This window comes from Podarcis bocagei, assembly GCF_964188305.1.
Source record: "Podarcis bocagei genome assembly, chromosome: 9".
Lineage (NCBI taxonomy): Eukaryota > Metazoa > Chordata > Lepidosauria > Squamata > Lacertidae > Podarcis > Podarcis bocagei.
The window spans coordinates 32,507,202-32,518,808 of record NC_138134.1 but is presented as its reverse complement, the minus strand read 5'-3'; the positions used below and the strand labels follow the sequence as shown (position 1 = coordinate 32,518,808).

General features: G+C 44.2%; 1 pseudogene across 1 annotated transcript; it reads left to right on the top strand.

The window, feature by feature from the left end:
* The first annotated feature begins 10,690 nt into the window (after window positions 1-10,690).
* LOC308594821 (small ribosomal subunit protein uS12 pseudogene) lies at window positions 10,691-11,232 on the top strand (annotated as a pseudogene). Its single transcript has one exon. The product of its transcript is annotated as a small ribosomal subunit protein uS12 pseudogene (transcript).
* The last annotated feature ends 375 nt before the right edge of the window (window positions 11,233-11,607 follow it).

Genomic DNA, 11,607 nt, shown 5'->3' with positions numbered 1-11,607 from the left:
CGTTCAACTGGGAGGACAGACGAGATGACAATTTGTGCATTTAGTTGCTTCAATTTCCTGCCGAGAGCCTCGTAGTCTCTTTTGATCTTCTGGAGGTTATTGCTTGCAGTGTCATTGGTTCCCACATGAACCAAGAGGAAGGGGTATTTGTCAGTGGGTTTTATGATTCCTTGCAGTCGTTCAGTTACATCTTGGATCTTAGCCCCGGGGAGACAGCACACTTCCCGAGACATCTTGTCAGGCCCACAGATCACTGCTTCTGTTCCCCTCAGTAGGGAATCCCCTATCACCACTACATGCCTCCTCTTGGGTTTGGTCGGGGTTCTTCCGTGAGCTGTCCGTTCCAAGGTCGCCTGCACATTCCCTGAGGACTGACTTTGCTGCTCGTCTTCATATACCTGATCGACTGTAATGAGGGAGAGATCCTCAAATGGAGTCTGCTCTTCATCTTCCATGCTAGGGGAGAGGACCTCAAAGCGATTGTGTATTTCTAAACAATCAGAGTGAACCCTGGGCCTCCTACTTCTTTGAGTCACGTTTCTCCATATATCTGGCTCCTGTGTTGGTGAACTATCCTCCTTCTCAGGGGAGTCCCCTGTCTCCTCCTTGGTGGGGATGGTGTGCTCTGTTGCTTCCAAGAAGAGCTCCAGCTCTCTAATTCTTTGGAGCGTAGCTACACGTTCCTCCAGTTGCTGGACTTTGTCTTTTAAAAGGGCAATCAACATGCAATTGCTGCACGTAAAGCTGCCTGCAACCTTTGGCAAGATGGCAAACATTGCGCAGGAATCGCAGGCGACTGCAGCTGTTCCCTCCCCTTCCATCTTGAGATTGTGTCGTTGGGGGTGGCTACAGAGGTCCTCCATCATAAAAAGCTTGAAGACAGGACAAATAACTTCCCCCACAAAAAAAACCTAGGTCTCCCCCAACAAACGTTTGAGACTAGCTCCCCTAAATCTAAAAGATGGGTATAACTGTGCGCGCCGCGCCGCTAGGCTCCTAGGCACACGCTAGGCACTAGGCACACACACACAAGAAAACCCTTTTTGCTCCTTCTTCAACTGCTGCCCTGCTACCTCTGATAAGCTCCTCCCACAGCTAATCACCTTCCTCAACAGAAACCCTGCCCCCTCTGACCTTTGCACAGGGAGAACAGCTAATCAGCCACAAAGAAACACACACACACAAGAAAACCCTTTTTGCTCCTTCTTCAACTGCTGCCCTGCTACCTCTGATAAGCTCCTCCCACAGCTAATCACCTTCCTCAACAGAAACCCTGCCCCCTCTGACCTTTGCACAGGGAGAACAGCTAATCAGCCACAAAGAAACACACAAGAAAACCTTTTTTGCTCCTTCTTCAACTGCTGCCCTGCAAACTCTGATAAGCTCCTCCCACAGCTAATCCCCTGCCTCAACAGAAACCCTGCCCCCTCTGACCTTTACACAGGGAAAACAGCTAATCAGCCACAAAGAAACACACGCACACAAGAAAACCCTTTTTGCTCCTTCTTCAACTGCTGCCCTGCTACCTCTTGATACTGCCCTGCTATAACTCCTGATACTCTAAAATGCAGTTTCGAGTATGTAGAAGTTTGGCTTCCAGCTGCACATTACATCTGTTCTTGTGAACTGGAAACTCACACAAGCATTTGTGAAAGCAGGCGGAATCATATGGGTACTTGCAGAATGTTGCATCTTTTATTTTCGACACTGTTCACAGTAGATCAAGATGGAAGTTCTACGTAAGCATTTAATCTATCCCAACATACAAGTACTGTAAAATACCCTCCCCCCCAAAAAATGCATTCAACCTGATGTTTATCTATATACTTTCAAGTCTTTCTAAGACATGTTTGTTGCATTTATATCCCAATTTTCTCCCATGGTGGAACTCAAAAAAGTATACCTAGGGTTCCCTGGTGGCCTGATATCCATTATGTAAGTTACGCTGGCTAAAGCCCTGAATTGTGGTTGGCTGATTGTAGTGGCTTTCTCTCAAATTGCGTTAATTGAATCTTAGCTATGTTTCGTTTTGGGGAGGAGGGGCTGTTACTTTCAGCCCTGCAGAGAAATTTGGCCTGACTCCAAAGAACCTGGACTAGATCCTCATACACAAGAGAGCTTTATACTTTCGTTACTTAAACAGCAGCTCTGTAAGCCACATGGCAACTTTCTTTAGAAACTGGGGAGAGGGGAGGTTCAAAAACAGCTTGTAATATGGGTTAGCTGTTCAAAGGAAGGAAGTAAAAAATTCCACTAGGCATGGCCAATCCCTTGGATGCACCTATAGTGACTCTTTGGATCCCTGCCATTAAATATACATTAACTTTAATAATGCAGAGGGGGGAAAGAAAGCAGATTTCTAATGCTGCGATTGCATCCCAAACATATTGACATGGTATGGATTATATGCTTTGATCTAGATGGAAAGGGCTGGTGAAAGTTGGACTTGCCAGTCTTTCCCAACTCTATGGATCTCTAAGTCCCATTAACATCAGCAGGACATGTTCACAGATGTGTTTAGAATCAAAGCTGGGTGCTGGAATTCTCAAGTCACTTGCTGAAATCAGTTGTACTACCCAAAGGTTCACACTTTGAGGATCGTGTCTAGTTTTCATCAATGAGATGATTTGCTGGATGTTAAGTTTTGCTGCCAATCCCCCCTCCCCCCGGCACTGTTTTACTGGGTCTGTTTCTTGGGGTTTTGTACTCTCTTTATTGTAATGAACTGTTCTCTCTCCCCCCCACCCCCTTTTCATTTAATGTTATGCTTCATGCTTCTGACCAGCTTAGGGAGGGAGGTGCGATGCTCCAACGAGTCCAAGAGCCCTTCTGCCACCTTTTCAAAACTAACCTGGCTTTGGGAAGGAGGCAGGAGGGCTCCAGCATCCTTTCAGATGCCTGGTGGCTCCTTCCCAAAGCCCAATAAGCTTCTGCCCGACTTCTGCCCCACCCAATTGCCCTTGCAAGCTGGTGCCTCCAGCCCTAACTGTTCCCCCATGAAAAACTTCACCGCACACCGCTGATCTCAGTCATGATCCTTCCACTGCAATTTAGGAAGAGGAGTAAAACAATTGGTTTAAGGCAATGATATTTCAAAAGGGAATCGTTAAAGTGGTTGTGTTGATTCCTAGACAGGAGACATAGACCAAACAGGTGTAAATGACGAGAGTAACCTAGGAAATGGTTACAGTCATCTATAAAAGCCATAACTGATCAGGGAGCAGCTCAATAGGTCACTGGGGCACATGGGAAGCTAGTGATCTGAATAAAAAGAAAGAAAGAAAACCAGATTTTCTGAGGTCTTGGGGGGGGGGGGAAGCATGCTGAACAGGGAAAATGTGAGGGTGTGTGTGTTTTGTCCACCATTTCATGCAAATATCCATGAAAAGTGAACGAAGAAAGCATGGCTATTTTGGACCATCGCAGAAAGAGTGTGAGTCAGCCCAGATAACGATCCATGCAAATACAGTGGTGCCTCGCAAGACGAAATTAATTCGTTCCGCAAGTCTCTTCGTCTTGCGGTTTTTTCGTCTTGCGATGCACGGTTTCCCATAGGAATGCATTGAAAATCAATTAATGCGTTCCTAGGGAAACCGCTTGCCAGGCTGGTGGTGCGGAGAAGGGCTTTTCTCCGCACCGCAAGCCTTCAGGACAGGTACGGGAACAGAGGGGAAGGCGCGCAGCCCTCTGTTCCCGGGGCTTGCGTGGGAGGAGGGTTTTTCCTCCCCGCCGCCAACATTCAGAACAGCATTCTGAATGTTGGCGGTGGGAAGGAAAACCCTCCTCCCACCCCAAGTCTTCAGGAAAGCCATCCGATGCCGCGTGGCGGGAGGAGGCATTCCCCCCCCCGCCCGGCATCGGAGCTTCGTTCCGATGCCGCGCAGCGGGAGGAGGTGTTCCCCCCCCGCCCGGCATCGGAGCTTCGTTCCGATGCCGCGCGGCGGGAGGAGGCATTTCCCCCCCGCCCGGCATCGGAGCTTCGTTCCGATGCCGCGCGGCGGGAGGAGGCGTTCCCCCCCCCGCCCGGCATCGGAGCTTCGTTCCGATGCCGCGCGGGGGGGGGGAGGAGGCGTTCCCCCCCACGCCCGGCATCGGAGCTTCGTTCCGATGCCGCGCGGGGGGGGAGGAGGCGTTCCCCCCCGCCCGGCATCGGAGCTCCGTTCCGATGCCGCGCGGGGGGGGAGGAGGCGTTACCCCCTGCCCGGCATCGGAGTTTCGTTCCGATGCCGCGCGGCGGGAGGAGGTCCGAGGACAGTGGGGAAGACGCGCTGCGCTTCCCCGCTGTCCCGGAGATTTCCCTATGGGCTGTCGTCTTGCGAGGCAAGCCCATAGGGAAATTCGTTTTGCGAAGTGCCTCCAAAACGGAAAACCCTTTCGTCTAGCGGGTTTTCCGTCTTGCGAGGCGTTCGTCTTGCGGGGTACCACTGTAAAGAGAGTGTTGTTTATTTATTATTATTATTATTAGAAGAAGAAGAGTTTGGATTTGATATCCTGCTTTATCACTACCCGAAGGAGTCTCAAAGCGGCTTACGTTCTCCTTTCCCTTCCTCCCCCACAACAAACACTGTGTGAGGTGAGTGAGACTGAGAGACTTCAGAGAAGTGTGACTGGCCCAAGGTCACCCAGCAGCTGCACGTGGAGGAGCGGAGACGCGAACCCAGTTCCCCAGATTACGAGTCTATCACTCTTAACCACTACACCACACTGGCTCTCTATTAGTAAATACCTTTGTACTATATATACTGTTATGGCATTTCATTACCAAGCTGATTATAAATTTGAAATACATAAATCAGCAGGTCAACAAATAGATAAGACATAAGCAATAAATATTTCAGACTTCCAATACTCCTGAAATTACATTAGTCTACATTACATTATCCTATAATCTATCCTCAGCCCCAGAAATTTCCTACTCTTTTCTTATATATTGCACAACCAGTTTCCAATTATTTAATCTGTCCTTATACTCCCTCTCCTTCCTTAATGTTATCATTAGTTTAATAATACCCATCTGTTCCCATGGGCTTCTAATTAATTCCTTCTTTCTGGGCTTGTGGTTGTTCCCCTGAATCTCCACAAACACGACCCTTATGTATATATTTATTTAAGAAGGATGATAATATGCAATGCAAAAATATGTAAATATAATTAAAATCTGTCCATAAGAATACTTACAATTCTGTATTAAAAGGCAACAAAGGTCATGATAAACAAGAATGTCTTTAGCATGCACCAGAATTGTATTGCCACTTGATACATAGGTGGAATATTCTTCACGAGTGATTCTAATTACCACCTCTAATGCTTTATCATTCACAGTTCCCCATCCAGAGGTCCTTTACCTTTACCTTTACAAGGCTGTAGTCCACAGGAGTGGTAATGACTGAATTCTATATACCTGCCACTCTCAGACCTGCCCATCCTGGTCAAGAGTCACCCCCCCCACACACACAATTAAGTAATGCTGAAACACACATGTCCTAGACACTTGGACTTGGACTACAGACATTTATCCTGATTATGAATAAATTGTTGAGTTTCTATTCATTTCTTTGAAATCCCACATGGAATTGGTACCACCCCTTCAGAAAAGAAGGCTGGGCACTTCTCTGAGCAAGTGATGCTTTGGAAGAAATCTATGGCTTGCTGTCATAGAGGCCACCCGTTTTATGAAGCACAAAATTTCATGCTAAGAACTCAATAGAAACTTTTGACAGACCATAATATGAAGTCTTTAGGCACACACTTTCAAGTTCACTTACTTATTTTTTGACATATATATAAGGACCTCTGGTGCCAAAGTTATGAGGTAAATACCACGTATGTAGGTGTGCTGATCAAGCCATTCTCAGGAAAAGGAGGTATACATTGGACGCTGTCAGGTCATCGGTCCATCTCGCTCAGGATTTTCTACACTGACAGACCACAGTTGTCCAGGATTCTCCCCAATCTCTCCTTGGAGATGCTAATGCCCTCTACCACTAAGCCATGGTCTTTCAGTACTGGCTTGATAAGTGATAAACTGACCACTGTCAAGGAACCAGAACAAAACCTTAAACAAATGGGATAGTATTAGAAAATACTTATCTGAAGAAAAAGCTCTTTTCAATCTGCCACTCACAACAGGATGAATTGGTTTCCTCAGAAGTTGGCAGGATCTGTAAGTGAGTGAAAATTTGGGCTATGTGGTTGAGAATTAGAGAAAGCTGGGCTCATTATGGGTTTTTCCCCTTCTTTAGTTCTCCTTTTTTATTGATTTTGTTCATATATGAAACAGAAAGTGCTGGCACACATTAGCCTTATTTAGCACAACTGGGAGATATTGCGTGTGCAGCAGGTCTTCTAACATAGCAGCGGCCAAAAAATTGAAAACAGAGCTGCTGCAATGAAAGGTATTTTGCAGCGGAGTATCCAATAAAATGGATGCTTTTGAAAGAGATGACTTTTCCTTAAACATATAAGAGAGCAGAGGAGACAGAGCAGCCCATCACCAAACAAATTTCAGCTGTATAAAGTTATGGCATGATGTAAATAAAAAAACTACCATCTCCTAGGATTGCTAAAGATGCTCTGCTGCAGCATCATGTCCTCTTATTTTTGAAGGTCAGTGTGCATTCTTCTGTAGCCAAAAGAGGACCACTCATACACCAAAGTAAGGTATTGGCATGCCTGAATCCTAAGGTTTGCAAGAAAGCCAGCATCTGCGAAGAAAACTGAGAGGATGGATGACCCCAAACATGGCCAATGAGGACTGAGAATGCCAGGCAGACACAGGATTAAAAAAAATCAGTGGGATGGGCAAGGCTGACAGACTGGAACATTGAACAGGATCACTGCACTCTACCACATTTTGTAGTTGCAATAATAGACTGCCAGTGATCAGAACCTTTATTCTAGGATGGTAGTCTTCAGACCCAACTTTAGCCCAAACTTGAGCTACAGCACCTTGTTTTTTAATTATATATATTTTCATGACAGTAGTGCAACTTAGGGCAAGTGTTGAAGCCCAGTGTTTTAGAACACATCATAGGGCTCTCAGTGCTATACTCCAAATTACTTTTCATTGCCCATGTGCTCTAGATATAGGGGGTTAAATCTAAAGCTACCATTCCACTAGTGCAGCAGAGTTCTGTTTCCACAATGGAACTTTCCCCCTCCTCTCCCCTGCACCCTCAAAATCTGCTCCCGAAGGTGCTCCAATTCCTGGGAGCAGGTTTTGAGGGTGTGCGGGGAGAGGATAGGGAAGCTCTGTTTCTTGAGCAGACCTCCCTGCACACAGCATTGGACACAACCCACAGATTCCTGCTGGTGTATCCTCAAATATAATCCCAGCTTTTTGCACCATGAAATATCTGCAGAATTGCGCGGTATGCAGATTATTGTAAGCTATCAGTGGCGACGCCCAACATATGTCAAAAAGTACTTCAAATATATTAATTTTTTACCCCCGTCATCTTATTTTGTAAATACTTGAAGGAAATTCAACAGAGGAGAATCCCGACCCTGATTCATAAGTCTCTATTTATGTCTTTGAGATGTAGCCCATATGGTACAGAACATTGCAGCCGGCTGCTAATTAGGCACCCGGCATGCTCAGTACTTAAGGTCAGCTCAAACAAATAAGGACAAAGTTGTTGTATTAGTAGGATATATTATCCTGTGGATGGATTCATGCAGGTTCCATTAGCATTAATGAACAAGGCATTGCAAGTATCCAGAAAGGGGGTAGGAAGGCAAATCCTCTGCAAATCATGATTGGCTGGATGCAATTGGTACTGCATGATACAAATGAAAGCACTGGTTGCCTATCTCAAATGCTAAGATTACAAGAATATGCTTCTCGTGTTGTTCGAGCTCATTCAGGAGTCATAAATGTTTCTTATAATGTCAGTAGTAAGGTAAAAAAGGTAAAGGACCCCTGGATGGTTAAGTTCAGTCAAAGGTGACTATAGGGGTTGCAGCGCTCACCTCGCTTCAGGCCGAGGGAGCGGCGTTTGTCCACAGACAACGTTCTGGGTCATGTGGCCAGCATGAGTAAACCGCTTCTGCCACAATGACACACTGTGACAGAAGCCAGAGTGCACAAAAACACTGTTTACCTTCCCACTGCAGCAGTGCCAAGTTATCTACTTGCACTGGTATGCTTTTGAACTGCTAGGTTGGCAGAAGCTATGACAGAGCAACCCCGTCATGTGGACTCAAACCACCGACCTTCCAATCGGCAGGCGCAAGAGTCTCAATGCTTTAGACCACAGCGCCACCCGTGTCCCTAATGCCACTAATATGATATCCATTAAAATGTAAATGGATGCTAAGCAAGGCTTTGAGAAATAGATATTTCCTATAGATAGTATATTCAAGATGACACAACTGGGATATGTGTTCTCTTTGTATCATTGGGTTACCACTATGATATTAAATATGTCAGGCCCAATCTAACTAAACTGAAGTGCTTTGATGGCCATTGATTTCAGCAGAAAAGTTAAAAAGCAATCCTGTACAAACTTACTTGGGAGTAGGTAAAAACACACACATTTGGAATCCAAATCCCTTCTATCTCAAATAACGTTAACAAGCTCCAGCTATGTTGTATGAATGTGGAGAGGGAGATGTGCGATGAGGGAACTATTATAGAACCAAACAAAAAGGAAAATTAAATAATTTGTCCGTTGGCACAGATTTCTGAGCTTCCAGAAACCCACCAAGTCATTTTTCTCCAATGACAATAATTAATCTCACTCCCAGACTGCACAGCCAAACATTTTTTTAATGAGCTTGTTAAGTGTGCTTACCTATCCTTGTTAACTCTGGGGTGGGAGAGTTTTATAGAAACTTGGAGCAGATGCTGGCAAGACAGATCTAACGTGTGGTCGTTTAATCAGAAATACCATGCTATGAAATATTAAAGATAAAATATTGGCCTTGGATTTCCCCCTCCTCTGTTTTGGTCGGCATACACAGAGGCTATTATAGTGACTATTTCCATGCTAATGAAAAGAAAACTTAGATCTTGAATGCCATACAGTGGGTGTAAATTATTACAGTGGTTTCACATTTTCATGTGATTGAGGCAACAGAAGTAAGCTCATAAACAAGATACTACTAATTATACAGAGGAGAAGTCATAAAGTCACCAGTGGATGCATGCCTTATATTCATGGACACATCGTTAAAATGTTCAGACTTGCTATCAAATTCTACATTTAATACTAGACCCAACAGCATTAAACCCTCCCAACAAGAAAATCAGATTGGTTAATGATCCTTTTTTGTCACACAAGTTTTATATGTCTGCTGTTGAAGCAGCTGGGTGATTTTCTGTTTCTGGACAGCTTAATCACTGGATGATTAAAATAATTTTTATCTGTGCTACTTGGTACATATAAAGTCTGAAGATGTTTCAACATCCTGAGTTGCAAGTAGACATATTTAACACATAAGAATTTTTTGTTTTTAAAGTTTTTACACATCTTGTCTTTTTTTAGTTTTTGCTTTGGGGTGTGTGAACTTAAATAAATAAGTAGTTTATTTATTTTTAAAAAATGTATATATTTCTATTCAGAAAAAAAGGAATCAGAGTGGTTTACAACCACTTGTAGGGTCTGGGTTCTGTTTGCTTTACTGTAAGAGTTGTTTGTTTTTTAGTCGTCGTCATTTTTTATTTGGAAGTTCCTTCTGTTTGATGGCTTCATAAATAAAATGACCTTGGTGGCACAGAGTGCCTTCCATCCATTTTGGCTCATGGCCCAGCATTGGCCTAATTTAGACAAAGACAGCCTAAGTACTATTGTCTACACTCTGGCTATTTCTAGGCAATACGTTCTGCATGGCATTGCCTTTCTGGGTGGTTTGGAAACTGTAGCGGGTGCAGAATTCAGCAGCCAGGTGGCTCATCAGAGCAAGGCAGTACAAGCACCTAGCACCAATCCTGACCCAACTGCACTGCAAGCAGCAGCACCCTCTCCAGTGCCAACCAGGTATGGGAAAATGTGGCATCAGTTTGCCATTTTTCCCAGTCTTATGTTGTCCTCCACATTTCTATAACAGTTTGTGATTTTTTTTGGAACATGGAAAAAGTTATTGTGAATATTCATTAGGATCTTAGTGTCAATTTCTCAAAACATGCACAATTTTTGGTATGCAATTTCCCCCAGTAAGCATATTTTTGCAAAGCAATTTCCCCTAACAGAATGCATTTTTGTGTCTTGTATTTTCTTCTTCTAATATATGCATTTATATTCACACTCCCCCCAGTGTATATTTATTTTTGGACATATAACCTGGCTGAAGAACTGCACTGTGCAATTCAGGGACATGCAAATTTTGAAGAAAGGCTGTTTTGGTTGGTGTATTGCTCTGGAAAGGGCTAAGTAGGTAGGCTCACTTTCAAATGTGAGCTTAATTTAATGTAAGGTAGCCTGGTAACAACAGGTGTCTCATCCTATTTCTCTCTCTCTCTGCTTGACACAGCCATGTATGTGTCATCTAGGGCAACAGATGCAGGATTCCCACTGCCTTAAGGGGGGTCTTCTCAGAAGTACAAGATCAACAAGTTAATTCTAAGTCTCCTATTTGGCAACTTCCACTCCTGATCCGGGCACTTTAACAACCAGTTGCATACTCTAAACAGTCTACGCAATGTAAGAGGACAACACACCCTTGAGTGTGTTCAGAAACCAGTGTAGCTCAGATATCCAATTCAGGCTCGGGTTCCTTTGGGCGAACTGGCAACAGCTGCAGCAGGAGGAAGATGGGCAAGTGCTGTGGGCTTCGGACAGCCAAGAAGCTGGGCAGTCATCGCCGAGACCAGAAATGGCATGACAAACAATACAAGAAGGCACATCTGGGTACTGCTTTGAAAGCCAACCCTTTTGGGGGAGCTTCCCATGCCAAAGGAATTGTCCTGGGAAAAGTTGGTGTTGAAGCTAAGCAGCCAAATTCTGCCATCAGGAAGTGTGTCCAAGTTCAGATCATCAAGAATGGAAGGAAAATAACAGCTTTTGTTCCTATTGATGGTTGTCTGAACTTCACTGAGGAGAACGGTGAAGTCCTGCTTGATGGGTATGGTTGGACAGGGCATGCTGTTGGTGACATTCTCAGTGTTCGCTTCAAGGTTGTTAAAGTAGTCAATGTTTCTCTGTTAGCATTATACAAAGGCAAGAAAGAGAGACCAAGATCATAATATCTGTGATGCTGCATTCAGCTATAATAAAACTGCTCATTTGACAATATGTTTCTGAGGAATCTTTTCACAGTAGTTCAGCTTTTTGTTAGCATGGAAGTAATTTCACAGCAAAATTCTCTCTTGTACAAGTTGGGTTGTTTTAACTTTTACATGGCTTTTCTTACTGGTCCTGTACAAGTGTGGTTTCTCATTGGACTGTATATGATTGCAGCCTCAGTTGCAGAAGAATTTGGTTCCATTCTGAACCACAGAAATGAAAACGGTATAAAGGAATGTGTACATATTAGCGACACTTTAAAATTCATTGAGTCAGTTCTTTAATACTTGTGCAGCTGTGTCACTTTCTTTTAAGTATTGACATAACTAAATGTTAAATGACAATTTTTTGCTTGATGCTTATGTTGCTGGGCTTGCTTATT